General features: G+C 38.5%; 1 pseudogene; it reads right to left on the bottom strand.

Moving 5' to 3' along the window:
• The window catches only part of LOC142461086 (lysM and putative peptidoglycan-binding domain-containing protein 2 pseudogene), a 57,737-nt pseudogene extending 40,828 nt beyond the window's left edge, over positions 1–16,909 (bottom strand).
• Positions 16,910–17,175: the final 266 nt, after the last annotated feature.

Genomic DNA, 17,175 nt, shown 5'->3' with positions numbered 1-17,175 from the left:
AAGTCATTGTCAGGAATTTCATTTTACTTAGATCAACAAGCAGTCCTCCTGGAAGCAAGAGCTAACAAGTTGAATGGGGTATTTCACTGGGGTTATTTGAGGCCTAAGACTTCTTTTTTATAAAAAAGCATTTTATTGGGGGCTCTACAACTCTTATCACAATCCATCCATCTGTCCATCGTGTCAAGCACATTTGTACATTTGTTGCCATCATCATTCTCCAAACATTTGATTTCTACTTGAGCTCTTGGCATCATCAGCTCCTCATTTTCCCTTCCCTTCCCCCAACCCATGAACCCTTGATAACTTATAAATTATTATTATTTTGTCATATCTTATACTATCCAATGTCTCCCTTCACCCACTTCCTGCGGTCCATCCCCCAGGAAGGAGGTTATATGTAGATCCTTGTAATCGGTTCTCCCTTTCTCCCTCACCTTCCCTCCACCCTCCCAGTATCACCACTCTTACCACTGGTCCTGAGAGGATCATCTGTCCTGGATACCCTGTGTTTCCAGTTCCTAACTGTACCAGTGTACATCCTCTGGTCCAGCTAGACTTGCATGGTAGAATTGGGATCATGATAGTGGGAGGGAGGAAGCATTCAAGAAGTAGAGGAATGGTGTGTGTTTCATCATTGGCTTGGGTCAAGAGCAATTTAATCATCAAAGTGACATTGCTCTTGACCCAAGCCATGGTATTTTTAATCACCTCATATGAATAGAAAAGCTGGAAAATGATTTAAAATGATCAGAGAGAATGCATGCCTTTGAATCACAGGCTAGTACCGAACACTGGAACACTGAATGCATCATGAACTGTCAGAAGAATACACATATCGATCTCGGGAAAAGTACAGGCCGCATTTTCCTTGGAAGCAAGGATGGCAAGACTTGTGTCATTTATTTTGAACCTGTTCTTAGAAGAGATTAGTCATTGGAGAAAGACATCAAGCTTGATGGATAGTGACATGGATGGAGTCCTTTCACAGGATGGATTGACAGGAGATCCAAACCGCAGACTCAAGTATAGAAGCAATTGTGAGGATGGTTAAGGCCTAAAGAGTACTTCTTGCTGCACATGGGGTCTCTATGCATCAGAATTGACTCACTAGCATTTAAAAACAACTTTCTGGAAAAGACAAAACAAAAAACACCCCACCCTGGTAGCATGGTGGTTAAGAGATTGACTCCCAACTAAAGATCAGTAGTTTGAACTGCCAAGACACTTTATGAGAACAAGATATGGTCAGCTTCTCTAAAGATTTACACCCTTGGAAAATGTGTATGCATTACTACTGTCAACTAGCTTGCTCTCAGTCAAACTTAGAGGCAACGGATTGATTTGATTTGATTCTAGAAAAAATATTCATCTGAGAACAGATAAAAATAAGGGGCAAATTTATACTTGATGTTTTGAAAAACAAGATATAGACTAGAGGTATGGATGGAAAATTTAATGAAAAAATTCAAAGTACACTTATACAAAGAAGGACATGGTAAAATTTGGGGACATTAGGAAATTGATGATAAATACTTTTGTTTTTACCTTAAAGAATCCAAAGGCCTAGTTGGAGAACATATAATGGGGGTTATCCACATTATAAATTTATGAATTTTGCTAATCCGCTGACTGGATATCAATGTCATGTATACCACTCTTCTTGTATATATGATGACTATCTGTGAATTGAGGCACATTATGGAGTAACAGTGTATACTCTTGTTGTGCTTCCTCTTAATCTACTTATCTAATGAATTCTCCCTAGAATTACTCATTCTATTAAAAATAAATGCCACTGGAATTGTAGGCATGCAGCTTTGTAAAGAAAAAAATTATGAGATGTTTGAAATAATTACATTTATCTGTCTACTGAGTTCTTGTGAACTTAAAAGTAAAACATACATGTTCCCCTTCAATTGACTCAGGTGCACAAATAGAGATATTATGTAAACTCAGATTCTATTGAATGACCTTGTATTCCAAGTGTTTTAATAGAGACCATTTGATAACGTTTACTGTATGATCTCACGAGTGCCCTAGAACTAAGAAGGATACAACTCATGGGACTCTCAATAAGAGAATCTTAAGAAAGATAAGAGCTCAAATATAGTTGAATTTTAACATAGGAATCCAGTCACTATTTCCAAATTGGAGGATGGATCATTTTTAGGATGGTAATGCATGACATGACTTCAGATGCAACCCAAAGAAGATAAAAACAAACAAAATTAATACAGTAACAAAGCATTTAAATAAAGCCTACAAGTAGGCTCTCAAATGTGTGAGTAACACTATTGTGGGAACATTGTAGGAACTCTGTACCTGTTCACAAACTCATCAAGGTCTATTTTGATCCAGGTATAGAAACAAACATAATTATACTCAAGACTCAAAATAACTCAAAAATGGTGAGAAAGATTGTCCAAAATAAAACAAAACAATACAAAGAGAAAGCTCCCGAAACTGAGCACAAAGAGGAATGAGACTACATAGAGTTAAAGAACTAGTCTCACAGGATAAAGCAACATGCAAGTAGAAAACACTTTTCTCCTTTTCTATTCTGTTAATACTAATTTCTTTATTGCTACCTCATTCTTTCTCTGGTGAGTATGGCAAGACATACCACTAACTTTTGTTCTTAACTAGAGACCAAAAAAAGCTCATCTATCTGAGTATGTTGTTAATGACCTAACTGAATTGAATCTTTTATCATTTTATTGCTTATTCAAGTTATGGTATGAAAATTCTGTTTGTGTACATCGCATCAATAATATACTGAGACCATTGAAAAGATCAGTATGAGGTTAAGAGTTTCCATTTATGAAATGAGTTTTAAAACTTCACTAGCTATAGATCAGATAGATTTTGAAAGAGAGTTCTTATTGCATTTAAGATTTGTAAATCAGACTATGAGGTTGGGATATAACATTGAAAAACAATTCCTATGAATAGATCATAAGAAACTAGATGTGTAACCTCCTCTCTGGGAGATGGGCAATGGGGAGGCGGGTGAGGGGAGACGCTGGGGAGTGTAAGATAAGATATAATAATTATTTATAAACTATCAAGGGACCAGGGGTGGGATCGGGGAGGGAGGGGGACGAGGGTAAAAAAGGGAAACCGAGCTGATTCCAGGAACCCAAGTGGAAGGTGAATTATGAGAATGACGAGTGCAACAAATGTATAAGGGTGCTTTGCTCAATTGATGTATGTATGGATTGTGATAAGAGTTATATGAGCCCCAATAAAAAGATTTATTAATTTAAAAAACTATTGCATCTACTGGGAAGTCTTGGACCAGTCAGCCTTAAGGCACGCACCAGAAGCTTCTCTACTGCTTCAAGCTCAGTCTTTCTCCCACATGAAAGCACAGCCGACATAGAGCTTTTGAGGCAGTAACATCTTTGTGGGCGCAGTCATGTCCTTCTCAACAGGAGTGCCTGGCAGCGCCTCGTGAGTAGACTTCCCAGGTCTAACCCGCTGACAAATCATGGCGGTTAGAGAATCAGTTTCTCTCACAGCCAAGTTGAATGCTTTAGTCTAATCCAGCGTCCTAAACTGTACCACCCAACCTTAAAAAGATACTTTTAAAGATTTATTCTGCTTAACAGATCAACATGCAATCCAGGAACCACAGTGGAAGAGTGGGCAATGTATGGGGACTAACCATAAAGTCAGCTCTTTGAACCCATTGGCAACTTTGTTTGTGGGGGGGAAATAAAAGTTTTCCTTTCTGGTAAAGCTGCTTTAGGACCAAGGATAAGGTGAATTTATGGTCAGAAGTACGGAGCCCTTGGATGATGCATCTAGAGGTAGAAGAACGGGAAGCAACGTGACAGAAGTTCACCGAGAAGTACAATGCGAACAATTTTATTTACATACTTGAAGCTGGGACAGAAGTAAAATTTTCTGAAAGAGGTGATTGTTTTTGTTTTGCTGTTAATGAGCCAGAAGAACAAGGGAGCAATAACTCCTTCTCCATTCAGCATTAGCACCTTTCTCTTGGATGGACATACAGATCATAGCTTTCTCATTCTCTTTATCTCCATCTCGTACTTAGATCATTTGCTAGGCCTAAATGATTATGTTATTAAATGTTGACTTCAAAATTAATATATGCAAGTAGAGCCTTAATAAAATTACATATATCACATATATGAACATAATACATAGTATATAATGTGTACAATAATGCATTACTATTATATCAATATATAATATATGAAATCTATAAATATAATAATATATTAATACATAAAATATGTAGCATGGTGTATGCCTATATAACAGATGTATGCTGTTGTGGTAACATGTTGTCATGCGAATTTAGACTAAGGAAAATTCAAAGTGACAAAACCAAATTGTTCCACAAGTTTTCCTAGACAAGTTTAAGGACACAGTTCTTTCTAGGAGCTCTGCAGTATTCAAGGGACCAAGTGTTTACTCTTGTGGAGCATCCAGTGGGTTCAAACTGCCCCCCTCTGGTGAATGAGGAAAACTTCACTAATGCCGGACCTGAGAACGCCAAGATGTGCTCCGGAATATTGTTTTCTTCATTACTTTGTATTTTCAAAATGGTGGAAGACTGATGAGATCTTTAAAATAAAATGCTGCTTTAATTTAGTTTATCCAACTTGGTGATTTTGAAAGACTAAATGAATGTAAATATGTTCTATTAATAAGTATCAACTACTTTATAATCATAATAAGGAATTCAATCAGTGGCTTTCTACCTTTCAATTTCTAATATAAGTATTATATTCTTAAGAAACTAATTTTCTCTCTAATTATTTTAGTCTTATTCCAGTGGATTATTTTTAGGAAAACTATATTCTTAGAAAGGTAAAAGAAAACATTACAAAATGTTTACTAACTTAAAAAATATTTTTGCATTCTTTTAAAAAATAATCATATCTTCTAGTATTAACCACAGATTGTTGTAAATGCTTTATGAAACTTAATGGGATAACTGTCTAAATATTTTTCCCTTAGGAGTCCCAGGAATATCTAAATATCTAATAGGAAGAAAAATTCAGATAAGCAAAACTGGCAGATGAAAAAACAGTTGGTCAACACTACTGCCCATGCTAAGCATTTGCCAAAACCTGTGAAAATGGAAGTCTATTTTGGACACATTTTATGGAGGAATGAATGTTTGCTACCTAAACAAATATTTGAACTATTAGGAAACACTCAAATAAAACATTTCTTGACTGAAATAAATATTTTTCTCTGGAAAGGCCATTGACTTTAATAACATGCCATTTCAAGGAGCCAGACCAAATCCAGGGATACTTATGGTAACCAAGTAAAAAGGGGGGGGGACATAATGGGTAGCAGGGGCACAGGGCATTAACCCACCAAAGGGGAGGGTATTGTTTATATCTCCACAGAGAAACAGGAAACAGACTTCAACACAGTGCTCCAAAATGTGAATGCAACATGCTGGCATGACGTAGGGAACCAGTGGAGAGGTCTGAGGGGCCAGCCTCCATCCCAGGTTTGTGGATACCTGCCCTCCCCCCAGGATAACTTATTTCAGAGGATAGCACTGAATCTGCAACTCCAGGAGAGGGACATGTCTGATCAGAGCACACGGGAGCAAATGAAGGGAGGCTAAGAGACAGTGGAGCACACCCTGACCCACCAAGCCTTGAGGATGATATCCCCTCTCAGAGCAGGCAATCCACAGAGAAGACCATATGACCAGCCCACTATGAGACACGGCATCCCTCATTGACCCATAGCTCTAAAGGGGACAACACTGGAGACACAGTGTGGGAATTCCACCCGATCTGATCCCACCACACGGAAGCAAAACACTAAGGGTGTGGAACAGAACAGCAAGGGGAACAGAGCAACGAAGTCCCCAGGAAATACCAAAAATAGACTTTGGGGCCACAGCTTGGAACCCCATCATACTCAACCGGAAAATACTCCTAAAGGCCAACAAACAGTCCTTGAACTAACTACAAGCTTGGTTTTACTCTGTCTTGATTTTGTGCATGTTATTATTTCTGCAGGTCTGTCTAAATAAGATAAAATGGATGAACTATCTGGAGGAGAAAATAACGGGACTGACAGTTCCGGGGGGACATGGGGGAGTTGGGGAGAAAAGAAGTGGTGTTAACAAACCCAGGGACAAGGGAACATCAGGTGACACAAATCAGTGGTGAGGAGGGTATAGGAGGCCTGGTAAGGCGTGACCAAGGGTAATGTAACTGAAAGGAATTAATGAAACCCAAATGAAGGATGAACATGATAGAGGGAAAAGAGTAAAGTAAAAGGAAATAGAGGAAAGAGCTAGGAGGCAAAGGGCATTTATAGAGGTCTAAATAAAAGCATGTACCTATGTAAATATATTTATATATAAAGATGTGGAAAGAGATCTATGTGCATATATGTATAGGTTTAGTATTAAGGTAGCAGATGGACATTGGGCCTCCACTCAAGTACTACCTTGATGCAAGTATACGTAGTTCTATTAAACTGACTTTCCATGATGCTCACCTTCCCGAAACAATCACTAAAGGCAAAGCGTGCACATAAGCAAATGTGGTGAAGAAATCTGGTGGTGCCTGGCTATCAAAAGATATAGCATCTGGGGTCTTAAAAGCTTGAAGGTAAAAACGCAGCCGTCTAGCTCAGAAACAACAATGCCCACATGGAAGAAGCACACCAGCCTGTGTGATCACCAGGTGTCGAAGGCACAGGTATCAGGCATCATCAGAACAAAAAATCATATCATTGTGAATGAAGGGGAATGCAGAGTGGAGACCCAAAGTCCGTCTCTAGACAATTGGACATCCCCTCACGGAAGGATCGTGGGGAAAAGACAAGCTAGTTAGGTTGCATTGTAGCAATGATGAAACATACAACTTTGCTCTAGTTCTTAAATGCTTCCTCCACCCCACCACACCCCCTACTATCATGATCTTAATTCTACCTTACAAAGCTGGTTAGACCAGAGGATGTACACTGGTACAGATAGGAACTGAAAACACAGGGAATCCAGGGCAGAGGATCCCTTCAGGACCAGTGGTGAGAGTGGCGATACTGGGAGGGTGGAGGGAGGTGGGGTACAAAGGGGAACCGATTACAGGGATCCACATATAACCTCCTAGCTGGGGGATGTACAATAGAAAAATGGGTGAAAGTAGACATTGAACAGTATAGGATATGACAAAATAATAATTTATAAATTATCGAGGGTTAATGAGGAAGTAGAGAGTGGGGAGAGAGGGGCAAAATGAGGAGCTGATGGCACGGGCTTATATGGAGAGCAAATGTTTTGAGAATTATGAGGGTGACAAATGTACAAGTGTGCTTTACACAATTGATATATGTATGGATTGTGATAGGAGTGTATGAGCCCCTAATAAAATAAATTTTTAAAATTTAACAATTAAAAAAACCTATTATCAAAAAAACATACAATGCATAAAGAATAGAGAAATAATATCTAGTATGCATTTGCATAGAAATATTATTCATATTATAACATATATTTCAGCAGCATATTAAAAATTGCCAAAATTTAATAAAACAATTCAGTTGTATTACAATTATTTTCTTATTCAGTTATGTGCGTCGTCTCTGAGTCAATTCTGACACTATAAAACAGGGTAAATTTCCCCATATTTATTGACACTATTTCCAAGACTACAAATCTGGATTGAGCATGAACACCAACTCTTTCCTCCACAGAGAAGCTTTGGGGTTTGAATTGCTGACCTTTTGACTGGCGGCCATGCGTTTAAACCACTGAGCCATCAGGGCTCCTCTGTTAACTTAAACAGAAACTATAAACAAAGCAAAATTATAGCAATAGCCTAAATACTGTGAGAAAATCAACAACTTTCAAACAAATTAAGGGAAGTGCTATGTGGCCCTCAAGGCTGAAATAAACTAACTGATTAATATATTTAAATGATCTAATTAATTTGCTTAGCAATCATTCTACACGTGCATATTGAAATTTATCTCTGAGTGATGTAAGAGAGCTTTTGCTAATAAAAATCCACTCACTTTTTGTATTTCTTTGGGCCTTATAAAACTTGAAAAATGAGTTAGGCATGTGGGTAAGATAAGCTTATGTAGATAATTTATTATTCTTCTGTTAGAAGTATATTATACAGAACTTCAAAGGTACTGAGGGGATTTAAAAATCAATCTAGCACAATCTACTCCCTAATTCCAGAGGAGCAAATTGGGTTCTTGAAAGGTTATTTGCCTAAATCGTATAATAAATTGGTCACAAATCCCAGAAAAGAATTTCCATCTAATTCTTAAAGTAGAATTTTTTCAATTGAGGTTGCATTTTTGGTTTCATTCTTTTTCTCTGCCACTTACTTTAATAAGCAGAGAGGTCAGTGAAATGTTTGTGATAAGTCATATGGTACATAAAAGCCACTGTGAAAAGACATACAATTTTGATATGCATGCAGTATTCCATATATTTTACTATAGTGATCTATTTTATTTATAAACTGATAGGGAAAAGCAGATTTAATATTCTAATAGTGTCGTTTTCAATCCTTACTGATATTACACTTAGGAAAATAATGATGGCTTTAGTTTTAGTTCAACCTCTGAGTAGATGGTTTTTTCTACTGCTTTTTAAGCTTTTTTTTTTCTACTGCTTTTTAAGCTATATATACAATGAGACAAATAGTTGCTATGCAGGAAAGAGTTAAGCTTGCCATTTGTCCTCAGCTCTTGGGAGGTGACCTCTAAGCCCCTGCAATTCTCCTCCTGATAAGAGTGCCCAAAGGCGCTGGATCCTGTGGGGTAGTATGTGCTAGCAAGTGACAATTTCAATTTTTTTATCCAGCTTGGATCAATGATCAATGCACGTAAAAAGTCTTGAAGAAAAAAAATTAAATAACTGCATAGTGTGTTTGGCATATCTTTCACGCAACATCTCTCCAAGTGTTAAAAGAAAAGATATCGCTTTGAAGACTAAAGATGAAACTGTCTTTTCAAATGCCTCTCAAAAGAAAATAGTTAAAAGAAATAGAAATCAAACCTCTCTGTTTTGGAGTTGATGCCGACTACACGCGACTTTGTAGGTCAGGTTCAAGCTGCCTCGGTGGGCTTCTGAGACTGCAACTCTGTACAGGAATGGAAAACGTCTTCTCTTCTCCCTTCTCCCTTGGCGTAGCGGGTGGGTTTCTAACTGCTGTCCTCGTGGTTAGCGGTCCTATGCCTAACGACCAACCAACAGAGGACCTTCATCCCAACACTGGGTTCTAATAGATCAACACCATGAGGATGTGCGGGGCAGGCCAACGTTTTGTTCTGTTCGATATGAGGCTAGCAGGAGTGCTAGGACTGCTTCAGGTGATGTCAGAATGGATTAGCCCAAAACTAACAATGTCTTTCCAAGAATGTGATTTGTTTTTATTGTGTGGACACTTCATATCAAGACTAACGTTGAAGACTATCATATAGACAGTAAATGAAGCCTCTGTGGATGAGTGATAATAAAAATTCTGGACATCACACTGGGCAGCTAGATTCTGGGGATCTTTCTGGATTGGCCACGTCCTCATCATTGCCATACAAAGTAGCGGCTACCCTAAGAAGTCAACTGGAAGCTCTTACTTTGCTTTCTTCTGGACATGACCACTGTTCTGATTTTAATGTACCTTCGTAGCTCTAATCCATGTTAAGTGTAAGAAGAACAATTTTCTTTCTGAGCTTTGTGTGTCCTGCCAACCAGTTGCTAACCGTGAGAGTGCCCCTTCAAGCTTGCAGCTGCTTTAAAATGAAGAGTTCAAACTTTGAAGGTCCTAAAAATAAATAAATAAAGTTTAACTATTACCAAATCAAAAATCTGTAAGAATAAAGATTTAATTTGAAATGATAAAATGTGTTTCAATTAAGAGCTAGATTATTTTAGGCTGGATTACTTCAGGCCATGCTTCACAAAAAGTCACTCATTATTTAAGGACACTCAGCAGCTACTTGGCAAGAAGTCTAACATGACCAAATTGAATGGCTGATGTACCATATGTACAACATATATAGTCTGCTGCTGTTGTTAGTTGCACTCGACATAGTTCTAACTCATAGAGACCCTAAGAACAAGAGAAAAAAATAAAATTTAAACTACCTGCCTCACATGCACGATCCTCACAAGTGTTACTTTGTTTGAATCCATTGTTTCAGCTACAACGTCAATTTTTTTTTTGCTTACCCTCGCTCTATATTATCAGCTATGAAGTTTTTCTCCTAGGCGGGTCTCTCCAGAACCATGTTCAAAGGACTTGACACAGGATCTCCCCATCCTGACTTCTAAAGAGCAGTAAAGACGTGTTTGTATTTTGTTCTGGAAACCCACGGCACCTTTACTCTTCTCCACACACTGACCTCCATCTTCCCTCTTTCTTGTGTGGGCTTCCTTATTCACGGTCCAACTCTCAAATGCGTGTGAGGCCATTGAAAATGCCCTGCTTTGAGGTAGGAGCACATTAGTCTTCAGAGTGACATCTTTGCTTTTCAACATTTTTAAACTGTTCTACTGTAAAGAGTTACAATCTCAGAAACCGACAGTGTCAATAGTTCTACCCTGTACTATGGGTCGCTAAGAGTCGGAATTGATTCCCTGGCAGTGAGTTTGGTTTCTGAGTTTTAGTGCCCCCCATTACCCAATACAATATGTCTTTTGATTTCTTGACTGCTGCTTCCATGAATATTGATTGTGGGTACAAGCAAAATTAAATTCTTGACAACTTCAATATTTTCCTCCATCTATCACGATGTCATATATTGGTCTAACTGTGAAGATTTCAGTTTTCTTTACATTGAGTTACAATCCATATGGTTCTTTTTCTTCATTAGCAAGTAATTCAGTACTACTTACCTTTACCAAGCACACTAGTGTCCTCCGTGTCACACGTCGATAGTAAGCCTTCCTCCAATCTTGATGCTGGGTTCATCTTTATACAGCCCAATTTATTAGATTATTTCAGCATAAAATTCAACATAATTGTTGACAGGACACAGCCCTGACACATACTTTTCCTGATTTTAAACGACTTTGTACACCTGTGTTATGTTCAAAAGATTGTATTTTCGTTTGTGTACACATTTTGCAAGAACAAACTGAAGGACAAAATAATAATAATTTGTGAATTATGAAGAATTCATGAGGTGGAGGAAGTGGGGAGGGAGGGGGAAAATGAGCAGCTGATATTAAGGGCTCAAGTAGAAAGCAAATATTTTGAGAATGATGATGGCAACAAATGTACATGTGCTTGACACAATGGATGTATGTATGGATTGTGATAAGAATTATATAAGCCCCCAATAAAATGACTTTTCTAAAAAAGAACAAAATGAAGTGTTCTGAAATATTAGCTACTCAAAATTTTATACATAGTTTAGTTTGTTGTGATAAGAACAACAAATATGAGGCTTTCTATTCCCACAAAAAGTTACAATCTTGGAAACCCACAGAGAAAGCTCTAACCTATCCACTGGGGTGGCTATAAGGTGGACTTGACTCAATTGTAGAGAGTCTTTAGGGTTTTATTCATGTGTACCTCTACCCTTGAGATCTCCATCAAGTCCAAGTGTCTCCTAATACTATGACCTAAATCCAGTGAATTCTAATAACTGGCAACATACGGAGAGTAAAGTATGATTCTTTCAGAGTCAAAGCAAACTGAAGCGCCCCACCCCCACCCCCAATATAGAGGAAAATAAATGTTCAGGATCAATTACTGAATGCTTATCTCCTTCAGTCTGTTGTCTTTTCTGTACCATTGATGCTCTATCTGGAACAGCGGAAGTCACAAGTTAACAAAGCTTCGTTTAGGCCTCTATAGTCTACTTCTAACCTCCTTAAGCCATTTGCCATTTTCACGGACTCTACAGAGAATGTGTTGGCATCAAGAATTTAGCATTTAGTTTGTCTTTAATAAAAGCAGTAAAAACAGCCATCTCTTTTGGTCCAACATTTTTAAAGCGACCAATAAATGCTGCCTTCAATTTTACAATATTAGATAGAGTATATGCTTAAGGAAGATGTAACTGCCTCATGCAATAAGTACTTAGCTCTTCTGATTGTTATCTAAATAGTCACTTTAGTTGCATCAATCATTTCAGCTCCAAATTCCCCAATTTAAACATAGGCAGCACCTTTACATTTTTATCATAGGTTATGAAATTAGAATTTTTGTGTGCATGAACCCCAAGAAATTTTCTTCCCCACCCCTGGCCATTGTATCCACACTCATGCATATGGCACCATGTCCTCTATTAGTCTCTGAGCCAAAAAATCAGTCTTCATCTTGATTCAATAGCTGCCACTCTTCGCATCATAGGTGTTGGGCAAGAATTCTCATCACTTGGTGGAAAAAATAGAATTAAAAAAATATCTTCTCTTTTACATTTGGGGAACTAGCAGAAGTTTTCACTGTGCCGCCAGACCTCACACAGGACTGCATTAGAACCTTTGCATCAACTCTGCCAAGGATCATTATATTGATCTCAATACTTGGTAAACATGCAAAACATTTGCTGTCCCGCTGGGATATGCTTTTTGTTTGTTTTAACTAATTGATTCTTCACGGTATTCTATGAATTATCCTGAAGTGTTTTGTCATCTATAAAACCCATTTTTGGAAGGTGTGCCTCCAAATCTGACGTGTCTTCTGAGATTGTGATTTGTTTTACATAAGGTTACATGGGTTGCCCTTGATTAATGAGGATCCATTTATTAATAGATTTTCCATTACCTGTACAAAAGACATGCTCATTAGATAAACATCCTGACATCAGAAATCCATTCCAACATTGTTTCCAGAGGCAGCACACTAACTGCTTCCTCCTGCATGCTCCATTAGGTATTCAGAGGTGAAGAGGGACAGTTTCCTTCTTCAGGCTGACCGGATCGCTAAAAATTCCATCCAATTCACCAGGCTGGTATCCCTTCTGAGTTAACCTTTCATGTAATCAGATAAAGGGTTATCTTGCCTGTCGGTTCTAAATCTATAGTGAGTTATGGACCTTATATCAACACAAATATGTTCTTCCATTCTGCACCATCTAAACTAACACAAACCATTCAGGTTCCTAGCAACTTTACAAATAAGTAGAAGATCTCTCTACTGGACAGAAAAAGGAGCCATGCGAAAAGCTCATTCTTTGGACCATGAGAACCGTGCGGTGCACAGACTCAGCCCTGGAGTCAGACAGTTGTAACTCCCGAGGACTAGCGAAGAGTAATAGAAGAATGTGAACAGCAGGAAATAAGGAGGCAGCGCAGGAGACAGGTGGCCGGCTTCTTGGTTCCTCATGTAAGTAGAGATGAGTGTCTTTACCGGAAGCTTGTAGTGAAGTAGGTGCCTCCAGGCACTTTGCTGGAGTTGCTAAATGGTCTGACCCACAGAATGAGAGCTGTCCGTCTTTGGGTTGAAACCTATAATAGAAAGGCATGTACTTTGCTATAGTCTCATAACACTTCCTGAGCATAGTAGACACCAAAGGGCCACTGACTGAAGCTGAGGACCACCGAGAGACCTGAAAATAATTGTCCTGATTGCAAGGAAAATGTTTAGTGAGCGTTGCTGATTCTGAATTGTAACTTATTAACTTTCATGATAAATCCCATACGCATTTGTTCTGTCTGATTTTTGTATGCCCTTTGCAACAAAGTATTAGGCCCAGAAGAGAAATAAGAGTATGTTGTGGGAAGGTCAGATAGTGTAAGAAATGGTTAAAAAAATAAGTCGGAGTGCGGAAAGATGTTTGACACAGAAATTAGTTTTGGGTTGAAGAGTTGGATTCTCCTTCCCCCTTATGTCATAGAAGAAGGCAAGATGCTCCCCATGCCACCCCCATGCCATTCTTTAATTAAATCATTTTGGAAGCCCACTGTCTCATCTTTGTCCTACAGAGACTTGTGGCTTTGAACCACTGGCTTTGGGTTTAAATATCCTTATATATTTGACACATACTAACAATTAAGTGGCATATTTGCACAGTGATATTAGGGCACAGAACTACAACAGTTGTTAACTTTATCTTAACCATGTGGATGTCAATCTTAAACACTTATGGATAAATTTTATTTTAAAATAACTTTCTTTAGCTTTGAGTAGTACACACACATACTTTTTAATCTTGTATAAATGCTTCATTTCTACACTGCATTACTCATCATAAATCTTTCCATATATATAGATTATGTCATGGATCTGTTCAAGTATAGGCCTAATTTATTTTAAAGTGTTAGTAAAATGTTATGAACTTTTTTCCCATTCGGAGTTTTATTTGTTTCAATGCATCATGCAAAAAAAGAATATATATATATGCATATATGTATATGTGTGTGTGTGTGTGTGTGTGTGTGTGTGTACACACACACACACACCATAGTGAATGAAGGGGGAAGTGCAGAGTGGAGACCCAGGGCCCAAGTGTCGGCCACTGGAGATCCCCTCATAGAGGGGTTTAGGAGAGGAGATGGGTCAGTCAGGGTGCGAGGTAGTACCGATGAACACAGCTTTCCCCCAGATCCTGGATGCTTCCTCCCCACAACTACCATGATACAAATTCTACCTTGCAGGACTCGATAGGGCAGAGATTGTACATTGGTGCATATTGGAGCTGGAGGCACAGGGAAACCAGGGTCGACGATACCTTTAGGACCAGGGGTGTGAGGGATGAGGCTGGGAGAGTGGAGGGTGAGTGGGTTGGAAAGGGGGAACTGATTAAAAGGATCCACATGTGACCTCCTCCCTGGGAGATGGACGGCAGAGAAGGGGGGGAAGGGAAACTCCGGATAGGGAAAGATATGACAAAATAACAGTCTGTGGATTATCAAGGGCTCATGAGGAGGGGGGAGCAGGGAGGGAGGAGGGAAAAAAGAGGACCTGATGCAGAGGGCTTAAGTGGAGAGCAAATGCTTTGAGAGTGATTAGGGCAGAGAATGTATGGATGTGCTTTATGCAATTGGTGTGTGTATATGAATGGGATTGTGATAAGAGTTGTATGAGCCCCTAATAAAATGTTTAAAAAATGTTATGAACTTTATTAAGAAATCCATGCAAACAAATTTTGTAGCTGGATCCAAAAGTAAAGCATCTGTGCACCATGTATATTTATATCTACAAATACATACACTTGTTTGTGTAAACATAGTTAATGCATACACATGCATATATCCAAAATATAGTTACAAATGCATATGCAGACATAACAACAGATAGTTCCTTTTAAGAAACCTTGATGGCACAGCTAATTGTTACACTGCCGCTTAACTAAATGGTTGGTGCTAGGAACCCATCTGGGCTCTGAAGAAGAAAGACCTGGTAATTGCCTCCAAAAATTATGGTCAAGAAAATCCTATTAAGTAGCTGTGCTCTTACACATTGGGTAGCCAACTTTCAGTGATCCAATTCATATCTAGGTTTTTCTTTGACCTCATTCTGCGTGTGCCTTTCTGTAGTGGTTATTGTGGCATAGCTGAACCTCTGAAGCTTGACCAAAATCTATGCCGAAAATCAAATTTGTAAGCAGACTATTATAAAATGTGTGGAAATTATCCAGAGATCTTGTTTACTATTTTCCTAGTTCATTATTGACCTTGTAGTCAGCAACCCAGAGTGTAGCCCAGTACCCCAGGACTCTTGTTCTATTTTATAGTGTGTGAATTTTTTAAAAATTCTCTGTTCTTAAAATAAACAATGAAGGAACATTTATTTATTTAAGAGGTGAAGCATAACAAACAAAAATTATTTTTCCTGAAAAAAATTTCCTAAAACTATACACAAATGGTAATTGGGCCCTGCAGCAGTTAAAGGGGGCATTCAGACTCCGTGCAAAGGTAAGAATGACCGTTACAATAAGGCTTTAGAAGGATTTTTATGATCAAATGTACTTGTCTATATTATTTCAGCATTCTTGAAGCTGAACTTGGCTTTGGATTCCTCTCCTCTCTGTCATTTTCTTGAAGACAACTTTGAAAGTAAACTTTGCCAAGGACACAGCAGGGTGGAAATTCATCAGGTGCTCGCCAGCAAGTCACAGAAAATTGTTGCTTGCCTTGTCTCAAAAGAATTTTGTTTTTCTTTAAACTTGTAATTATGTATATGTGCCACAGTTTTACTTAGTTTGGTAATTTGACTCCTGAATTGTTGAGCAGTCCCTGACTCAGATATTCTGAAAGGGCAGCACATTTTAGAGTAAATTTAACCTGAAATTCTAATTGTATGTAATGTATATAGCACAGTAGAATATTATAAATATAGTGGTTAGGACCCATATTATGGACACAATGATTACAATAACCTGTCAGGAATTAAATTGTGCCACCCCCCAAAAAAAGATGTGTCAAATTGGCTTGGTTGTGTTCCCAAATATGCATTTATTTAGTTAGTTATTTGGTTTTGAAATTCAGTATTTAAATTGCAGGTGTAATGTGTTGTAAATTCTCATCTCTGCCTGTTTTGTGAGGTGATAGAGAGGCATGTTCAGTTTGTGTTCACTATGTTAATGAGACAGGATGAATAGGGATGACCCCCCCTTTCTCAGGTCACAGCTTGGAATTATTTTAGGAAGAAACATGGACATCTTCAGAGAGCAGTAGATACACAGATTTCGCAAGAGACAGGGGGTTTCCTCCAGAGCTGTCACACAGAGAAAGTGTTCTCTGAGAGTCAGTCACTCTGAATTCAGATTTGGAGTATCAAAACTGTGAGAGATTAATTCTCGTTTGAGGGATTTTAAAGCTTTGTTTGGTAATGTGAACTTAGTTTTTCACTCGTTAATTCATATACATTGTGATTTCATGACACTGAGGTTCTAGTCCCCGCAATGCGATGTCACTCTGCGCATGTTCTTCAATCTCCATTTGCTCCACATCTAACATTTCCATTTGATCTTCTCTATCCATTTTTGCCTTCTGAGTTTTTACCCGGGGCATATGGTGCCCCTTCAATATTGGCATACACTGTGGTTCCAGTTTGTGGAGGACATTCCTCTTTTTCAATGCCCCTCCACTGTACCACATATGCTGCCTTTCTCCAGAGACCCGTTTCTCCTAATAACATGACCAAAGTCCATGCTTTCAAGGAACATTCTGGCTGTACTTCACCCAAGATGGATGTGTTAATTCTTCAGTCAGTTCTTATCATGTTCAGTACTCTCTGCCAGCACTAT

The sequence above is a fragment of the Tenrec ecaudatus genome, chromosome 11 (assembly GCF_050624435.1).
Source record: "Tenrec ecaudatus isolate mTenEca1 chromosome 11, mTenEca1.hap1, whole genome shotgun sequence".
In the NCBI taxonomy this organism is placed as follows: domain Eukaryota; kingdom Metazoa; phylum Chordata; class Mammalia; order Afrosoricida; family Tenrecidae; genus Tenrec; species Tenrec ecaudatus.
The sequence above is the reverse complement of the archived record's forward strand: the minus strand, read 5'-3'. Positions and strand labels throughout refer to the sequence as shown.